This window comes from Staurois parvus, unplaced genomic scaffold, assembly GCF_062004578.1.
Source record: "Staurois parvus isolate SC_StPar_1 unplaced genomic scaffold, SC_StPar_1.0 ptg000444l, whole genome shotgun sequence".
In the NCBI taxonomy this organism is placed as follows: domain Eukaryota; kingdom Metazoa; phylum Chordata; class Amphibia; order Anura; family Ranidae; genus Staurois; species Staurois parvus.
In genome coordinates, this window is record NW_028318240.1 from 3,094,878 (window position 1) to 3,116,019 (window position 21,142).

The 21,142-nt window shown below is 40.9% G+C and overlaps 1 long non-coding RNA gene across 1 annotated transcript; it reads left to right on the top strand.

Moving 5' to 3' along the window:
* Positions 1 to 370: 370 nt before the first annotated feature.
* Positions 371 to 14,703, top strand: LOC149453957 (uncharacterized). Its single transcript, XR_016314409.1, has 4 exons — positions 371 to 502; positions 3,681 to 3,779; positions 10,223 to 10,321; positions 11,917 to 14,703. It is a non-coding gene; the product is annotated as an uncharacterized LOC149453957 (long non-coding RNA).
* The last annotated feature ends 6,439 nt before the right edge of the window (positions 14,704 to 21,142 follow it).

Here is a 21,142-nt window from a genome sequence, read left to right on the forward strand (position 1 = left end):
TTGTCATTGAGCTGCCTGCTATATTATTGAGATTTATTTTCCTTTCTTTTTATCACTATGAGCATAAGTACTATGTAAAATGATATCTGTTGTAAATTCTCTTCTAATTTTCTTTTTTATTATTATTTTGATTACTTTTTAGGGGTTTCCCAAGAACAAATCCATACCATCAATATCCTGACACCTGTCTTATCCTGAATGCACAGGGTCATTCATTAATGGATTATAAGGGAGTTTCTGAGCTGAATAACTACTAATGCAGCTGAACTTTGGTCCCATGAGTGATTTTTACACTGTGTGTCAACTTGGTCCTACGTCACATCTTTATAATATACAAGCTCGGGCTCTGCTCTTATGTATTTAATGTGATACAGGACTTACTGGATGAACTGTCTGTACAGCTGATAAGAAAAGACGAGATAGGGATATTGTTGGTCTCCAGGGATGAAGACCTTTGTGTGGTCACTACTCTTTCTACTGGTCCTCTGTCCTTCAGCATCTGGTAAGATACATTGCAGATCTTCAATGGGTTTAGGGATGGAAACAATTTAAAAATATATATTCTCTGGTAGAAGTTCCTGTTCTGCTCTCAGAATCTGTTCTAAGTTTGTCATGCTCTAAAATAATTTCACGTAAGAAGAATAATATCTATTTAGGTTGCTATATGTTGTATTTATTTATACACTATTTTGCCAAAAGTATTGGTCGGCCTGCCTTTACACACACATGAACTTTATTGGCATCCTAGTCTTAGTCCGTAGGTTTTAATATTGAGTTGGCCCGCCCTTTGCAGCTATAACAGCTTCAACTCTTCTGGGAAGGCCGTCCACAAGGTTTAGGAGGGTGTCTATGGGAAGGTTTGACCATTCTTCCAGAAGCGCATTTGTGAGGTCCGGCACTGATCCTAGAAGTCCTGGTTCACAGTCTCCTCTATAATTCATCCCAAAGGTGTGATATGGGGTTGAAGTCAGGACTCTGTGCAAGCCAGTCAAGTTCCTCCACCCCAAACTGGCTCCTCCATGTCTTTATGGACCTTGCTCTGTGCACTGGTGTGTAGTCATGTTGGAACAAGAAGGGGCCATCCCAAGACTGTTCCCCCAAAGTTGAGAGCATACAATTGTCCAAAATGTCTTGATATGCTGACACCTTAAGTGTTCCCTTCACTGAAACCAAGGGGCCAAGCCCAACCCCTGAAAAACAACCCCACACCATAATCCCCCCTCCACCAAACTTTACACTTGGCACAATGCAGTCAGGCAAGTACCGTTCTCCTGGCAACTGCTAAACCCAGACACATCCATTAGATTGCGAAACAAAGAAGCGTGATTCGTCACTCCAGAGAACACGTCTCCACTGCTCTAGAGTCCAGTAGCGGTGTGCTTTACACCACAGTGTCCGACACTTTGCATTGCACTTGGTGATGTAAGGCTTGGATGCAGCTACTTGGCCATGGAAACCCATTCTATTAAGCTCTCTATGTACTGTTGTTGTGCTAATCTAAAGGCCACATGAATTTTGGAGGTCTTTAGCTATTGACTCTGCAGACAGTTGTCAACTTCTGAGCACTGTGCACTTCACCATGGGCTGAAACATGTAACAATCAGAGCTAGCAGTAAAACATATTTTTTTGTCTACACAGTAGAAAATTCAATTGGAACCTTTTTTTTAAGAAAATGTCCTGTATTAGGTAAAGAACCTGTTTGGTCTTTTTTAACTTCCCTGGCGGTGAGTGTAGCTCGGTGTAAAAATTTAGTACCACAAGCGGTAACCCTGAGCTACACTCGGGCTTACCATTCGGCGCTGCTCCGCGATCCCTCGATCACTTACCTTGTCCTGCGCTCCCGCGATGTCCCCCCTGTAGTGTCCCCGGCAATGTAATACGGCGGATGCCGGCATCTGTCATCTGTATTCCATCCCCTGCGACGTCGGGACGTACGGGGGACGGAACGGCGGGAAATTTGAAAATGACAAAAAGTGACATTCACTATATACACTAAAATCACATAGTATAACATTCCTGTATCAAACCATTTCACATACATTTTGTCCCGAGTGCTTTGTCCGGCACCCTGCCTGCATTTTTACTGTTCTTTCTGCCTGGAAACTGAGAAACGTCCATGGCGTCCAAAAAGCGTCCCTTTAGTCAAAATCGGTTTTAGACCGGCTAGAGAACAGCGATAGTAAATCAGAACCACTTGCAGAATTGAGTGATAATGATTTGTGGGGGAAATTCGTCATTAACGAAATTCGTCAGGTGCTTAAGACCAACCTAGAGATAAGTGGTCCATGGCAAACAGTGAGTGCACATCCATGTGGGGCACTGATTGAGCACAGAGGAGCACCTGTCATTTTTTGCACAAAGTTCACCAATTAGTATTCAACACTTGGGCATTTTATTTTTCCAAATTTGGACTGAATGTTACAATTATTCACCTTGTATATGTGAACCATAATTATTCATGTATTGTCAAAATTAATGCACTTAATGTATGCGTAGTCCACATAGTATTTTGTAAACTTTAGCTTAATTTGATTCTCTTCAGAAAGATTTTATTAGCTAAAATATATTAGAAAAAAAGCAAATGTCTTGTAAGCATAAATTTAAAAAATACCCATGGGTATGTAAATGTTATAAAGTCAAACTCTGGGAAGTGGACACAATCAACCCTTGCAGTGGTTTTACCCTGCACTGCAAAAGTTAAATGTAGGTTTAGTTCCTGGGTACGGGGATTCCTCTAGCCAAATGGCTCAAAATCACTCATCTAGATTCTAGAGATTAATTAAAAAATAAATTTATGTGCATTGAGCAATTTTGCTTTATTCACACTCTTGGCAGGACCCAACTCGGTGCCACTGCACTATCGCACAAAACACAGTTCTTTGCAATTGCAGCATCATATAGGACCCCTTTCCACTGCTATACCTTTTGCACTTGCTGAGGACACATATATTTGTTCTGACCAACTCCACACCTATGCACCCATGTACAGTTTTGAGCTCATTGACAATGCACCTCCATTGGCCCATATTTGTACTCACACTACCAAAATTACATGTACCACTCAGGGGCGGACTGACCATTTGGAAACTCGGGCACTGCCCGAGGGCCTGGGGTCAGTAGGAGGCCCCATGAGATGCCCCTGGTACCTTTTTCATAGGCTTTTTCGAGTTTGGGCAAGGACACAGGGGCCCCATGATCCCCTATTGCCCGGGGTCCCCTATGAGTTGTCAGTCTGCCCCTGCTTACTACATGTGAAATCTGTGAATGATCACAGAAATCACATGGTACAAGGCTATTCACAACAGCCTTGTACCATATGACAAGCTGTGACCAATCGCAGCTCACACAGTATTTCTCAATGGCTGCAAGAATGCAGCCAGAGAGAAGGGGAAATGATTGCTTTTACAGCCTTTTTGAGTTTGGGCAAGGACACAGGGGCCCCATGATCCCTTATTGCCTGGGGGCCCCATGAGTTGTCAGTCCGCCCCTGGTACCACTGCATTTGCCAACATTGCATCCTCACACACTGCACTAACCAACACAGCTCCCAAACTCACTTTCATATTCATCCTGTTTAATGATTGGGCACATTTTTGCTAGTACACTTTACCTAACAATAGAATGCAAGTGATGATATCTTGAAGCTATTGTTCACTCTCTTTATTTGTTCTTCTGGCAGGTCTCCACTGCTTTAATGGTGGAACTTATGATGGATTCAAGTGTTATTGTCTAGAAGACTTCATGGGAAGCCAATGTGAAATCATTGTGGTCAGGCCAGGTATGTACAGACTTGTGATATGGAATGTACTGTATATTTGCCTTGAATTAAGCCAATGGCTTTTTTGAACATAAAATGGACTGTATGGGGCTGCACATTTATTCATGTTATTTCCAGAATGCCAATGAGCCTGAATAGTTGCACTCTGGCCTGCTGACCGTGCCTTCCCATTGCCCACTTGGTGTAGTAGAAAGTCTCAGTGGCCTACTATTGGCTTGCTGGAATGGTACGTCTGGCCATAAGTCTAGAAGTATGCAATGAACAACAGTGCATGCTTTCCTAGGGCATAACTTAGATGTGACACCTTCTCCTAAGATGTAATTTATACTATGACAGTGCGAGACCCTGTAGAAGTGAGGTTGAAGACAACACAGGGTTCTCAGGTATGCAACGTGAGGGGCTCCAGAGTATTGTTTCTGAGCAGAGGAAACTGGATTTTCAGTTTTCTCCAGTTTTTATAATTCCCTTTTCAGGGTATTGAGTCCAGGGCTTTGAAGAGCTTTTGGAGGAAATAATCCTCAGCCCAGTGTCCAGGTCTTACCAGAAACCAGCAGATTGAGTGTGCAGGTGTGAACACTGTCATATAGTTATATGGTTGGTAAGGCTGAATAAAGACACCAGTCTATCCAGTTCAACCCATGTGGGTGTATGTGTATTCATGTTAAAACTCATATCCCTGTACACTGTGTTCCCTAAGAAGCCCATCCAAGAGTTTTTTTAAACTATCAATGCGTCCCATTGACACTACCGATTGTGGATTCAAGTTCCACATCCTCACCGCTCTGAAAGTGAAAAATCCCTATGCAGTTGAAGGTTAAACCACCTCTCCTCCAATTTCAAAGAGTGGCCGTGTGTCTTCTTACCCTCCCTGAGCCTGAATAGTTTGTTCTTTATGCCAGAATCACCATTAAGATGTTTGTATATTGCTATCATATCTCCTCTCAAGCGTATCTTCTCCAAGGCGAAAAAGGTTAATGTTTGTAGTCATTCCTCATAATTGAGGTCCTCCAGTCGCCTTATTAACTTTGTTGTCCTTTTCTGGACTCTCTCCAGTTCCAGCACAGCCTTCCTGAGGACTGCTGACCACAACTGGATGGCACACTCTAGATGTGGCCGAATCAGAGTTTTATAAAGTAGCAGGATTATAGTTTTGTCTCTTGAATGCATACTAATATTTTGCTAGCTTTACTTGCTGCAGCTTGGCATTGCATGCCATTGCTGAGTCTGTCATTTACAGTTGCAAGAAAAAGTATGTGAACCCCTTGGGATTACGTGGAGTTTTGCATGAATTGGGCATAAAATGTGCTCTGAACGTCATCTAAGTCACAACAATAGGAGAACACAGTCTGCTGAACATAATACTACACAAACATTAGATGTTGCCATGGTTTAATTGCACATAACATGTAAACATTCACAGTGCAGGGAGGAAAAAGTATGTGAACCTTTGGACTTAATAACTGGTTGACCCTCCTTTGGCAGCAATAACCTCAACCAAACGTTTCCTGTAGTTGCAGATCAGACCTGCACAAGGATCTGGAGTAATTTTGGACCACTCCTCTTCACAAAACTGTTTCAGTGTAGCAATATTCTTGGGATGTCTGGTGTGAATCGCTCTCTTAAGGTCATGCCACAGCATTTCAATCGGGTTGAGGTCAGGACTCTGACTGGGCCACTCCAGAAGGCGTATTCCGTGCTGTTGCAGCCATTGTTTTGTTGAATTACTTGTATGCTTTGCGTCATTGTCCTGATGCATCACCCATCCTCTGCAGAGCTTCAGTTGGAGGACAGATGGTTTTCCTGCAAAATGTCTTGATAAACTCTGGAATTCATTTTCCCATCAATGACAACAATCCGTCCAGGCCCTGAGGCAGCAAAGCAGCCCCAAACCATGATGCTCCCTCCGCCATGTTTTACAGTGGGGATGAGGTTTTGATGTTGGTGTGCTGTGCCTTTTTTTCTCCACACATAGTGTTGTGTGTTCTTCCCAAACAACTCAATCTTGGTTTCATCTGTCCACAGTATATTTTGCCAGTAGTGCTGTGGAACATCCAGGTGCTCTTTTGCAAACTTCAAACGTGCTGAAATATTCTTTTTGGACAGCAATGGCTTCCTCCGTGGTGTCCTCCCATGTACTCCATTCTTGTTTAATGTTTTCCTTATTGTAGATGTGTCAACAAAAATGTTAGCATGTGCCAGAGATTTCTGTAGGTCTTTAGCTGACACTCTGGGATTCTTCTTTACCTCATGCAGCATTCTGCGCTGTGCTCTTGCAGTCATTTTTACAGGGCGACCCCGCCTAGGGAGAGTAGCAACAGTGCTAAACTTTCTCCATTTGTAGACTGTCTGTCTTACCGTGGACACATGAACATCAAGGCTTTTGGAGATACTTTTGTAACCCTTTCCAGCTTCATGCAAGTCAACAATTCTTGATCGTAGGTCTTCTGAGAGCTCTTTTCTGTGAGGCATGGTTCACATCAGACAGTGCTTCTTGAAACCAGTAAACCCAAAACAGGTGTGTGCTTTTTAAGGGCAGGACAGCTGTCAGCAACACATCCAATATCATCACACTGATTGGAGTCAAGGTTGGCTCACTCCTGGCTCCAATTAGCTCTGGGAGAAGTCATTAAGCTAGGGCCTCACATACTTTTTCCTCCCTGCACTGTGAATGTTTACATGTTATGTGCAATTAAACCATGGCAACATCTAATGTTTGTGTAGTATTATGTTCAACAGACTGTGTTCTTCTATTGTTGTGACTTAGATGACGTTCAGAGCACATTTTATGCCCAATTCATGCAAAACTCCACGTAATCCCAAGGGGTTCACATACTTTTTCTTGCAACTGTAATATTACCCCCAGATCTTTTTCTGTCCTGGAAGCCCCCAGAAGTCCTCTCCCCAGCTAGTAACTTGCATTCATATTTTTAGCATCCAAGTGCATTAGTTTACATTTTTCAGCATTAAACCTCATTTGCAAGAACATTTTAACAAATGCATTAAAAAATTGTGAATTGTAATGCAAAATCGAAGTCAATGGAAAGCAAATCCTGAAAATCAGTTCTGGCAATTTTCAAAGCTAATAGGCAAGGGATTGTCAAACAAAGTGCATGAGCAGCTGGGCTGGCCATGGGAATACGTACCAAAGCAAAAATATTTTTTTAAACAGCAACTCTTTTGAAGAGACTTAAAGAACAAAATTTAAAATACTTACTTATGTCTGGTACACACTATAAGTTGTTTTTAGTTCAACCCTGCAGGCTGAATAAAAAAAAACTGAAGACCTTGGGAGGAGCTTGCTGTACTATCTGATGTTAGTACAGCAATTGTGCTACTGTGCTATTGTGTTCTGACAGGGGGACTGCCCACCCAGAACACACCTATCAGTGCCCACAGCCATTGGCTGACAGCACTGATTGGATGTTAATAGGATGCTGGTTTTCCAGCATGCCCATTTGACAGAAGCCAACCATTCGGTTGGTGTAGACATGGGCCGAATATTGGACGGTTTCTGTTGAACTGTCCGATATTCAGTATGTATGGAGCTTTACTTTAACCACTTGCCAGCTGCACTATAGCACAGGGTCCCCACAAAATCCACATCAGATCCCTATCTGAACATGCAGGAAAGAGATGGGGTAAGTGTGCACCCCCTCCTAAACTATATCAGGCCACATACCCTCAACATGGAGAGGGTACCTTGCCAAGGAGGGGAGCCCTGGTAAAGCATTTTGTGCCCATGTTGATGGTCACCCCAAAATTCATACAAGATCCCTATCTGAACATACATGAAATAGGTGGGGGTAAGTGTGCACCCCCTCCTAAACTATAACAGGCCACATACCCTCAAAATGGGGAGGGTGCCTTGCCAAGATAGTGGATCCTGTCAAAGCATTTTGTCCCCATGTTAATGAGGAGAAGGGCCTGGCTGGGGAATGTGGGGTCTTTGAGGGGGACTTATTGAAATATGAAAGCCCCATCAAAACAGGGGACCCCTGATAACTTCCCCCCTACAAGAATATGTAAAGGTTACATAGTATCTCTAAATACTCATTCATAAAAAGGTAAAATAGTAAAAAAGATACAACACTGTGGCTAGGTCCTTTGTTAAACAAAAAAACAAAAAATGTCCCACAGTGTAAATTCCTCAACAGTTAGATCATAAATCAATGTAGATCCATCAGTAAAGATGGAAGACACCCGTTGGCGCAATCAAAGTACTACACACACAAGTATCCTGCTTTCTTTGCACTCCCTTCATGAATGTTAGCTCCTGGGCTGCCAGTTGAATGGAAATAAAGGCGTGGAGAATCCCAGGTGATATCACTGACCAAAATGATCATGGCCATATTTAATCAATAACTTCAACTGGAATATCAGCTGCTGGTCCAGGAGATGTCATTTGTGGTGAGAGTCTGTTTGGAACTTATTGTCTTAGTGGGTCCAGATGTCTTCTATTGGCTTGTTTTCAGCCATCTTTCATTGTGACTGACACTGGTTCTTCATCATAGGACAACGTGGTTGACTATGGATTGATGATGTACTTACACTACGGGGCATGTTTTTTTTTTTTTTTTATAAAGGACTTTGTCAAATGTGTTATGTGTTTATTTACTACTTATTTTTTTGTGAATGGGTTACCAGTTGTACTATGCCCCCTTTACTCATTCATGTAGGGGAGGGTCCTTCATTTTAAATTACACAAGCAGCTGGGATTCAGGTTACAGAAATGCAGTGAGCCTATTGGCTAAAGAACTCACCAGCACTCACAACACATGACCAACATTTCTGAAGGTCTACACTTCTTGTGTCACTGCCTCCTACCCATTGGCTCATCTGGTGAACTCCTACAGTAGCAACAACAGTTCTAGATCTCTCCTGTGCACCTCTTCAAGCAGTCAGGAGGGATTGTAGCCTCAGTCTCCCCGAAAAACCTCTTCCCCTTCTCCTCTCTCTTGAGAAGGTAAACTTTAGCACACCAAGTAATCTTACCAGTAAACCTGATAAAAATCACAGCATTATAGCAATATTATTAAAAAGGTTCACATACTCTGATTTACTGAAAAATAAAAACAATACAAAGGTTAAAATGCCAGCTCAAGCTTGTTTGACACATTTTGTCTTCATTTGAGGTACTATGTTGACTTTGCAACTACTTCTTTAAAGCAGTTGTAAACCTCTGAAATGAAAAATGAACAAAGCATGCCGCTCAATAGTGTTTTTAGTCTCAATTCAAAGTACCTAGTGTGATTTCTGTCTACACTCTTTTTCCTCTGCTATCTGCATGAATCATTTCTGACAGGTTATTCCAAAACCACAGAATATCTGGGGATGGCTCCACCCCCTCCTCCAGCACACAACAGACAACCATATTTGTTCATGTTTCTCTATGAGCATGTGCCCATTCCCTCCACATAGGTCTCAGATTACACTCAGTTCTCTGCTCTATGCAATGAAGTTTGTGACATCAGATCAGTGCGGTGGTTGCCACTTGTTTGTTTAGTTGGTGAATTGGACCAGTGAGGCACTGGATACCTTCAGCTGCCATTGTCCCCTTGTTGGGTGTCCCTTGCGTCCCTGTACCTTTACAGAGGGGTGGGCTCCCTCCAGGCAAACCTGCTCATAATCTCCACTACTATATGTGCTCCAACTTGGGAGACTCTAAAAATTATAACACTGGGGTGCCTTGATGTGCCACTGCGGCTTATACATATATTTGCAAATTTGTGAAACTAAACCCCTTTTTTTTAAATGCGGACAGGAACATTTGAAGGAAAGGTAAGTACAGCTCCATTTCGTTCCCCGTTAAGCTCTATGTTAAAGTGATTTTAAAGCTTCATATTTTTCTATAACAAACATGTTATACTTACCTGCTCTGTGCAATGGTTTTGCACAGATCAGCCCAGATCCTCTTCTTCTCGGGTCCCCTGCCGGCAATCCTGGCTCTTCCCCCGAGCTGCTTGCTAGGGAGGCACTGGTGCATGTTCACTCCTGAGTTCTGTTCTATGCGTACATAGGACACATACAGCCATGGCTCGGCCCCACCCTCTGCTCTCTCCTCATTGGCTCACTGGCTGTGATTGACAGCAGTGAGAGCCAATGGCTATCACTGTTGTCTCAGCCAATAAGGAGAGAGAGACCCATGACAGCCAAGGCTTTCATGCACCACGCTGGATAAAGAGGGAGCTCGGGTGAGTATTGGGGGGGCTGTGGGGGGAAAGAGTATACCAAAGGTTTTTTTACCTCCATGCATAGAACTCATAAAAGTAGAAAACCTTCAGGCTTTAAACCCATTAAGGAGGACAGATCTTTCAGCTCCAATAAATCTACAATCTCTAAATGGAAAAGCAATATCTGACTAAATACTGGCTCTTGCTAAATGACTGACCATTGTCTGAAAGACGTTTTCAATATTCTGATACTGATTCTTTCTCTTCTTTCAGGCCAGTGTTCATTTGGAGGTGAGATTATTGATGGCATATGTGTGTGTAAGCCAGGATTCTCTGGACCTCAGTGTGAATACACAGACACCACTTTACCAGGTACCATTTATATGAATGGAAACATGTCATCAGGCTTGTTAACTAATGCAAACAATCTGAACTCCAGGCAAAGTGCTCATTACAGAGATGATATATAGAATATACTGTATATACACCCACTGGACACTTTATTAGGTACACCTTGCTAGTGCCGAGAAAATCTCCCCCACACCATGACACTACCACCACCAGCCTGAACTGTTGATACAAGGCAGGATGGATCCATGCTTTCATGTTGTTTACGCCAAATTATGACCCGACCATCTGAATGTCGCAGCAACCAGTCTGCCCATTCTCCTCTGACCTCCGACATCAACAAGGTATTTTCATCTACACAACTGCCGCTCACTGGATACATTCTCTTTTTCGGACCATTCTCTGTAAACGCTAGAGATGGTTGTGTGTGAAAATCAGTTTTTGAAATACTCAGACCAGCCTGTAAGAGATTTCCGGCAAGAAGAATCGCGATCTGGAATGCGCATGCGCATAGGAATTCCCGCAGAAGAATTGCCGGTTGTGCGCATGCGCGATCGCGCACACGCACGGCGAAGATTGGCGCCAGACGGCCCATTTAAAGTGTGCCTTTGCTCAGGTTCAGTGCTGACTGGTCTTCAGCTCCCCCCGTGTCCTGTTTGTTCCTGTACGATTCCTTCGTTACCAACCCGGCTTGTTCCTGACCCGACTTCGATTACTCTCCTGATACCGGTTTCTGACTTCGGCTCTGCTCCTGACCTTGGCTTTTCCTTCTGATTCTGTACCACGCTGCCCAACTGTTGATGACCCTGGCTATCCCATGACTCTGCTCCAGTCTCTTTTCCTCACTACCTTCCTTGCCCTGCTGCACGTCTGGCAATCCACAGAACCTGCTCTGTTTATTATTACGGTGTCCAAATCAGAGGATCATCCGCCTTCCAAGGTCATCATCTGCAAGAGCTGTAAGCAACAACCACTGGCGCTCTTGTCCCCCTGGTCCTTAGACTCCCTCTGTTTCAACATCACAGTGACACATCACTAGTGACACAAGTGAGGCCGACCTTGTCAATTCAGTCTCCCATCAGGTACGTGACACAGCCCATCTGGCACCAACAACCATGCCACGTTCAGAGTCACTTAAATCCCTTTTCTTCCCCATTCTGATGCTTGGTTTGAACTTTAGCAAGTTGTCTTCACCATGTATCGATGCCTAAATGCATTGAGTTTCTGCCATGTGATTGGCTGATTAACAATTTGTGTTACCAAACAATTGAACAGGGGGACCTAATAAAGTGGCCGGCGAGTGTATATTCTGTATATATTAGAGAGAGAAAGACAAAGAGGAAGAGCTGTTTTACCTGCCAAAAAGTCTGGTTGAGGAGACCTGATTTTAATCTGCTGCAGTTAATAATTACGGATTTTGCTCCTCCCCTTTGACTTGACAATGACAAGAGAAGCAGCAGGCCGATTAGCTCATCTCTCCATCAGTAAATTTCTCCTCCTCTCAGACACGGGAAAGTCACAGCCAGCAAATATGTTTTGCCAAAGTATTTTTCCACAAGTATTAGGCAGTATAACAGCTCCTGCCACTTTCTCATCATGTCTTCTCTGCTCCTTCACAGGTAAATGCTGCTGCTGATCTAAAAATCCATGCTAACCATACCCATTCATGCATCACTGCCAAACTGACAATCTTCTAATCAAGGCTCTCTGGTAAATGCCCTCAAAGAACTTTTTAAACTTGTTCATATGTTTGGAGTTTAATTCTCACCTACTTTTGTAATCAATAATCGCAAACAATAAACAATGAAACAATGATCATTTATAACTTTGGCCTGTATCTGTGGCTGGTATGGTTTTGACAATTTCCTCTTCCATTGAAGTATCTCTTATCAGTTCCTAATTGATGAATTGACTAACACTTCACTGCTCAATCAGCCTATCAATTTAGATTAGCTTATGGGGACAATTACAGGCTGCAAACATTTTTTTGCCAAAGTATTTTTGCACAAATACAACATATTAAGTAACACAGCGGTTTAGCTAACAGTAAGAAGATACAACAAGAAACAACTATGCTCCATTCTGGAAACACTGCAAACAAACCAACAATTTGTAAAGCATCATTTATGAAATCCTATTTCTACTCTTTACCCTACCCTCTAATATTCTCCCTATACCCTTCTCATCTTAATGTCCTCTGTCCTAAAATTCCCATTAAATTACCTTTCATCTCCACTCCACTCCACAGCTTTTTTTTATCTCACCCTCACTGTTACCTTCTGCCCATTACTGCACTTATCACCTTCTTCACTCAGTTTAATTTATATCCCCCTGCTTCCAAAAACCAGCCCCCTCCTTCTTTTCTTCCATTCTTTTTAACCTCCTTGCCATTACTGAAACCTGGCTTCAAGAATCTAACTCTGCCCTTTCCCATGGTGGCCTCCTCTGGATTAACTCATCTAGACCCAGTGGACAGAACAGAGGTGGAGTTGGATTCCTTTTATCCCCACTGAGCACATTGCAAATCCCCCCTACACACTCTTACCTTCTGCCGATTACTGCACTTATCACCTTCTTCACTCAGTTTAATATCTATCCCTCTGCTTCCAAAAACCAGCCCCCTCCTTCTTTTCTTCCATTCTTTTTAACCTTCTTGCCATTACTGAAACCTGGCTTCAAGAATCTAACTCTGCTTTTTCCCATGGTGGCCTCCTCTGGATGAACTCACCTAGACCCAGTGGACAGAACAGAGGTGGAGTTGGATTCCTTTTATCCCCACTGAGCACATTGCAAGTCCTTCCTACACACGTCCCTCTCAATCTTTCTCTTTTGAGACAAATTGTGTTTGTCTGTTTTCTCCAATTCCTCTGAGGATTGCAGTGATTTATTGCCCTCCTGGACTGGTATCACATTTCTTTGATGACTTTTCTGCCTCGCTACCCTACTTTCTCTTGTCTCATATACCGACTATCTTGGTGACTTTAACATCTCTGTTAATGTTAACAGCCCAGCTACATCTCAACCTCTCAGTTTAACCTCATCTTTTGACCTAACACAATGTACACACACTTCCGTTCACTCCAATGGTAACACCCTTAACCTTGTATTCTCTGCTCTCCTTGTAACCTCACCAACACCCCCTTTCCGTTCTCTGATTACAACCTCATCAGTTTCACGGTGTTCTTGTCTTCTACCACCAAGCAGAAAATGATTACCTATAAGAAACATTTGTCACTTAAGCCATTCTCTTTTCTATTCTGCTACTGACCACCTCTGTGATAAAATTTCACCCCGTGTTGCCCTAACCTGGCCACTTCTGTCTATAACAGTTCACTCTCACCTCAACTGGACACATTCTTGACCATTACAACCTTGGTAGACTGAAGGCACCAGACATCTCAAGAGACATAGCTGTGCTTTTGTGTGAGTGTGGCATAAAGCCCTGCAAGACTTCTTGCTCTTAAAACATGCTTGAGGTGATTGTAGCCGTATTATTGCATTTGCGACAGAAACAATTGAGTACTGAAAGCTTGTCCTCAAAATTGTATGTTAGTGCAAATAAAAAAAGTATCACGGACAGTACTCAATTGTTTCTGCTCTTAAAACACAATTCCTGCCCCCATGCTGACAAACAAACCTATTTATTCAGTCTCTTCTAGTCCATGCTGGCTCTTGCCTACCTCATTTTTCTATTTTGTCCCTGACCACCTCCACCCACTAACTCACTCACTGTCCAAGAGATTGCTAATCACTTCAAAAACAAGATTGATGCAATCCGTGAGGACATCTCCACTGTAGAGGTATCTTCCTCACTTAACATACCAAACCATCCACTCTGCTCTTCTTAGACCGCCTGTTCTCTAGCTCCCTTGTCCCCTCCTTTCATGCTGACCTCCAGGACTTCTTCAGAGCCTCTCCCATCCTCCGGAACTCTCTACCTTAATCTGCCCAGCTATCCAGCTCTAACCACCTTTAGGCGATCCCTGACAACTCATCTTTTCAGGGAAGCCTATCCCACCTCCACCTAACAATTGAACTTTTAATTCTTCCATCAGCTTCCTCACAGTTATCTCCTTTTTTTCCACTTACCCCACCCTATTAGATTGTAAGCTCTCATGAGCAGGGTCCTCCTAACCCTCTAAATTTATATTGTAACTGTACTGTCTCCCTTTATATTGTAAAGTGCAAACTGTACTATATACATTAATAATAATAATATTTACTGACTATACATGAGCACTATATAAAAAATGAGTGTCTTCTTGTGATGCTTCCTTCTCCCCAAGTCTGATCTCTGCTGTAAAGAGACTGTGAGAAGGTGTTATCAAACAAATTAATTCATATGGACTGATTGTATTAAATAAATACTATATATTTAAAACATTTAATAAATACAAAGCACCATTCATTTGAGTATTTTTTATTTTCTTGGAGTTCAGCTTTAAACCACGCCTGACAGTTTATTGAAATCTGATTTGTTTCGGTGAGACTTCTACACATTTTATTTCAGAAACAACCAGCAAGATCTCTACTGATTTTATTACTTCAAGAACCACCAGGGAAACATATACAAGTTCCATTATTCCAGAAATGACCAGTAAGACCTCTACTGATTCCATTACTTCAATAACCACTAGGAAAACAAATGCCATTACTTCAGAAACCACAGGTGAATTCTCTACAAATTCTATTACTACAGAAAATACCAATGAATTTACTACAGATTCCAATACGTTAGAAACCAGCACCAATCCTAGTGCAGTTTCCATGACTTCAGAAACCACTAGCGAACCCACAACACATTTCATTACTCCAGAAACTACCAATGAACTTACTATGAATTCAATTACTTCAGAAACCACTAGTGAACTCATTTCCGTTTCCATTACTTCAGAAATCACTAGTCAATTTACAACATACTCCAATACTTTGGAAAACACCAGTGGACCTAATACAGTTTCCATTACGTCAAAAGCCACCATTGAAACCCCTACAGATTCCATTACTTCTAAAACCACTTGTGAACTTACTACAGATGTATTTACTTCAGAAATCACCAGTGAACCCACTACATACATTACTTCAAATACCATCAGTGAACTTACTAGAGAATTCCTTACTTCAGAAACAATCAATGAACCCAATACAGATTCTAGTACTTCAGAAACCAAAAGTGAATTCACTACAAGTTCAGTTTCCTTAGAGTCTACTAGTAGATTCACTACAGATTCCATTACTTCAGAAACCAGCAGTGGACTCACTACAGTTTTTATTACTTCAGGTACCACCAGTGAAACCTCTGCAGATTCCATTAGTTCAGAAACCAACAGCAAAACCTCTGCATATTTCATTACTTCTGAAACTATTGGTGAGCTTACTGAGGATTCCATTATTTCACAAACAACCAGTGAACATAATACTTCAACAACTAATGAATTCACTACAGATTCAATTACTTCAGAAACAAACAGTAAAATTAATACAGATTCTCTTACTTCAGAAACCAAGAGTGAAATTACTACAGACTCCGTTACATCAAAAATTAGCAGTGAAACCTCTACAATATCCATTACTTTAGAAACAACCAGTGAACTTACAACAGATTCCAACACTTCAATAACCACCAGTGAACTTACTTCAGATTTTATTACTTCAGAAATGACCAGTGAGCTAACTGCAGATTCTATTACTTCTAAAACATCCATTGAACTCACTACATATCCCACTTCAGAGACCACCAGTCAATTTACTACAGGCTTTGATATTATGAAAACCAGCAATGAACTCAATACAAATTACATTACTTCAGAAGCCACCATTGAAGCTTCTACAAATGCCATTACTTTAGAAAGCACCAGCAAAAAAAACACAATTTCCATTACTTCAAAGACTACCACTGAAACCTCTACAAATTCCATTACTTCAGAAACCACTAACATGCTTACAACATATTTGATTACCTCAGATGTCACTATTGATACTACAGGTTCCATTTTCTCAGAAACCAACTCTGAATTCACTACAGATTTAATTACTTCAGAAATCACTAATGATTTTACTATAGATTCCATTACTTCAGAAACTGCTAGTGAAGTCCCTACAGACTTTATTACGTCAAAAACCTCCAGTGAGCTTAGTACAGATTCTTTTACTTCAGAAGCCAAAAGTAAACTCACTACAGATTCCATTACTTTAGAAACATCCAGCAAATTCACTGCAGATTCTACTACTTCAGAACCCACCAGTGAGCTCACTATAGTTTCCATTACTTCAGAACCCACCAGTGAGCTCACTACAGTTTCCATTACTTCAGAAACCATCAGTGAAACCTCTACAGATCCCATTACATCTGAAACCATTAGTAAAATCTCTACAGATTCATTTTCTTCAGAAACCACAAATGAAGCTTCTACATATTCCATTACATCAGAAACCACCAGTAAACTCACTACAGATTTTCTTACTTCAGAAACCACCAGTGAACATACTACAGTTTTCATTACAACAGAAACCACCAGTGAACTCACTACAGATGTCATCATCTCAGATACCAGCAGTGAAACGTCTACAGGTTCCAATACTTTAGAAACCACCAGTGAACTTTCAAATGATTTCCCTACTTCAGTAACCACCAGCAAACTCACTACAGATTTCATCACATCAGATGCCAAGATTGAAACCTCTACATGTTGCAATACTTCAGAAACCACCAGTCAATTTACTACAGGCTCTGATAGTTTCAAAACCACCATCATTGAATCATCCATTACTTTAGAAACCACAAGTGAAAGCAATACCATTTCGATTACTTCAGAGGCTACCACTGAAACGTCTACACATTCCATTACTTCAGAAACCACTAATAAACTCACTACATATTCCATTACTTCAAATGTCACTATTGATACTTCTACAGACTCCTTTACCTCCGAAACTACAAATGGATTTACTACAGATTCAATTACTTTGGAAACCACTAGTGTACTTATTGCAGATTCCATTACTTCCGAAACCACTAATGAACCCAATACAGTTTATAGTACACCTCAAGCCACCACTCAAGCCTCTACAAATCCCATTACTTTAGAAACAACTAGTGAAAACTATATAATTTCCATTGCCTCAGAGACTACCACTGAAACCTCTACAAACTCCATTACTTTAGAAACTATTAATAAACTTTCTACATACTCCATTATTTCAGAAACCCCTAGTGACTTCACAACAGATTTCACTACTTCAGAATCCACCAGTGAACTTACTACAGATTCCATTACTCCAAAAGACACCAGTGAAACGTCTACAGATTCCATTACTTCAAAAGACACCAGTGAAACGTCTACAGATTCCATTACCCCAGAAAAAGCCAGTCAATTCACTACAAATTCATCTACTTCAGAAACCATTAGCGCACTTATTACAGATTCCATTATTTCCAAAACCACTAGTGAACTCACTACAGATTTCACTACTTCAAAACCCATCAGTGAACTTACTAGAAATGTCATTACTTCAAACACCCCTAGTGAACTCAATACAAATGTTATTACATCAGAAACCACCAGTAAACTCATTACAGATTCTCTTACTTCAGAAACCCCTAGTGAATTTAATACACATTATATTACATCAGATACCAGCAGTGAAACCTCTTCAGCTTCCATTACTTTGGAAACCACCAGTGCACTTACAACAGATTCCAATACTTCAATAACTACCAGTGAAGTCACTGCAAATTTGATTACTTCTGAACCCTCCAGTGATTTAGCTACAGATTCAATTATGTCAGGGTCTACCAGTCAAGTTACTACAGATTTTGATCATTTAGAAACCATCAATGAACTCATGACAGAAGCCACCATTGACACTTCTACAAATTTCATTAGTTTAGAAACCACTAGTAAAAGAAATACTGTTTCCATTACTGCAGATACTACCACTGAAATCTCTACAAATTCCATTACTTCAGAAACCACTAATAAAAAAACAACACATTCCAGTATTTCAGAAACTGACGATAAATCTACAACACATTTCTATACTTCAGGGACCACCAGTGAAATCATAACAGATTTCACTACTTTAGAAACCGCTAGTGAACTCACTACATATTTCTCTACTTCAGATGCCCCTATTGACACTTCTACAGATTCCATTACCTCAGAAACTACCAGTGAATTCACATCAGATTCCATTACTTCAAGAACCACCAGGGAAACTTCTACAAATTACATTTCTTCAGAAATCACTGGTGAACCCACCACAGATTCCATTGCCTCAGAAAATACCCTTGAATTCACTAAAGATTCCAATACTTTAGAAACCACCAGAAACCATACTGCAATTTCCATTACTTTAAAAGCCACCAGTGAACTCACTACAGATTTACTTTCTTCAAAAACCACTAGTGAAGTCACTACAGACTTCATTACTTCAAAAGCCATCAGTGAACTTACTAGAAATGTAATTACTTCACAAACCCCTAGTGAGTTCAATACAGATTCTATAACTTCAGAAACCCAAAGTGAATTCACTACAGATTCCATTACTTTAGAAGCCACCACTAAGTTCACTATAGATTCTACTGCTTCAGAAACCATCAGTAAACTCACTGCAGTTTCCATTACTTCAAGCGCCATCAGTGAAAGCTCTACAGATCCCATTGCATCAGAAACTACCAGTGAAACCTCTGCAGATTCCACTACTTTAGAAACGACCAGTGAACGCCATATAGTTTCCATTACTTCAGAAGATACCATTGAAACCTCTACCATTTCCATTACTTCAGAAACCACCAGAGAACTCACTGCTGGGTTAATTACTTCAGAAATCGCTAGTGAACTTACAACAGATTATATTGCATCAGAAGCTATCAGTGTTCTTACTACAGATTTGATTAGTTCATCAGTGATTGGTGCCACCAGTCAACTCAATACAGATTCTAATACTTCAGCTATCACCCATACACTTGCTGCAGATTATATTACTTCAGCATTCACCAAAAAAACAACTGCAGAAACCGCCAGTGTAGTCCCAACAGAGTCTACTACATCCAAAACTACAAGTGAACTCACAACAGTTCTGGTTGCTTCAGAAACCAGTAGGGACACCTTTACAGCCACAAGTGAAACCTATACAGATTTTATTAGTTCAGAAAAGAACAATGAAACATCAATTAATTCTATTACTTCAGAGAGCATTAGTGAATTTACTGCAGCTTCCAATACTTTAGAAACCACCAGTGAACGCATGGCAGCTACCATTACGTCAAATGCCACCACTGAAACATTTCCAGCTTCCATTCCTTCAACAACCACCAGTATACCCACTACAGATTCCATTACATCAAAAATCACAAGTGAGCTTACTACAGATTCCATTTTTTCAGAAACCACCAGTGAGTTCATTTTAGATTTGCATACTTTAGAAACTACCAGTGAACTCATTACAGTTTCCACTGATTCAAATGCCATTACAGAAATCACCACTGAAACCTCTACTGATTCTAATACCTTACAAACCACCAGCAAACGTGTAATAGATTCCCTTACATCAAAACGTCCGAGTAAAGTCACTACACATATTATTACACCGGAAACCACTAGTGAACTCACTGCAATTTTCACAAGTGAAACACCTACAGATTTCACTAATTCAGAAACGACTAGTGAAACCTCTACAGGTTTCTATACTTCAGAAAGCATTTCTGACTTTTCTACATATTTCAGTACTTTAGAAATCCCCAGTGAACTCTCTACAGATTCCACTACTTCAAAAACCACCTCCAGTCAACTTACTAATGATTTTACTGCTTCAGAAGCTATAAGTGAACTCAACACACATCCTACTACTTCAGAAAGCAATGGTGACCTAACTAAAGATTCCATTACATCAGAAACCACCAGTGGTCTCAAAACACTTTCCACTTTTTCAGATCTTATTTCAGAAGCAGCTAATGAACTTATTACAAATTCCTTCACTTCAGATTCCATTGTTTCAGAAACCACTAGTAATCTCACTACACATTTTATTAGCTCAGAAACCACCAGTGAAGTTATCACAGATTCCATTTCTTCATCAAGAACAAATGAACGCACTACAGTTTCCTTTACTTCAGAAGACACCAGTAAAACTTCTACATATTCTATCACATCAGATATCACCATTGAACCCTCTACAAAGTCAGTTACTTTAGAAAATGCTAATGGACTCTCTACAGATATCTTTACTTCAGAAACCACCAATGAGTCCTATACAAATTATTTTACTTCAGAAAATACCCACAAATTCACTACCAATGCTTTACTAACCACTAGCAAAATCACTACAGTTTCTATTACATCAGAAGCTACCAGTGAACACGCAACAGAAACCATTAATGATTTCACTACTCACTCATTTACATCAGAATACACCAGTGAACTCACTACATATTCCATTTCTTCAGAAACCTCAGGTGAACTCACTACATATTTAAATACCTCAGAAGCCATTAGCCACGAAGATTCCTTGACTTCAGAAAGCACCAGTGAACTCACTACCAGGGATGTTACTACCAACTTCAATATTTCAGAAAACACCAGTGAATTCACTACAGATTACACTACATATGAAAGCAGCAGTGAGTTCGCTACAATTTCCATTTCTTTGGAAACCACCAGCAAACCCTCTACATATTCCATTACATCAGAAACGTCCAGTGAACATACAACAGACTCCATTACTCTACAAACCACTAGTGAGCTTACTACAGATTCCATTACTTCACAAACCACCAGTGATCGCACTACAGATTCTATTACTTTACAAACCACCAGTGAACACACTACAGATTCCATTACTTCA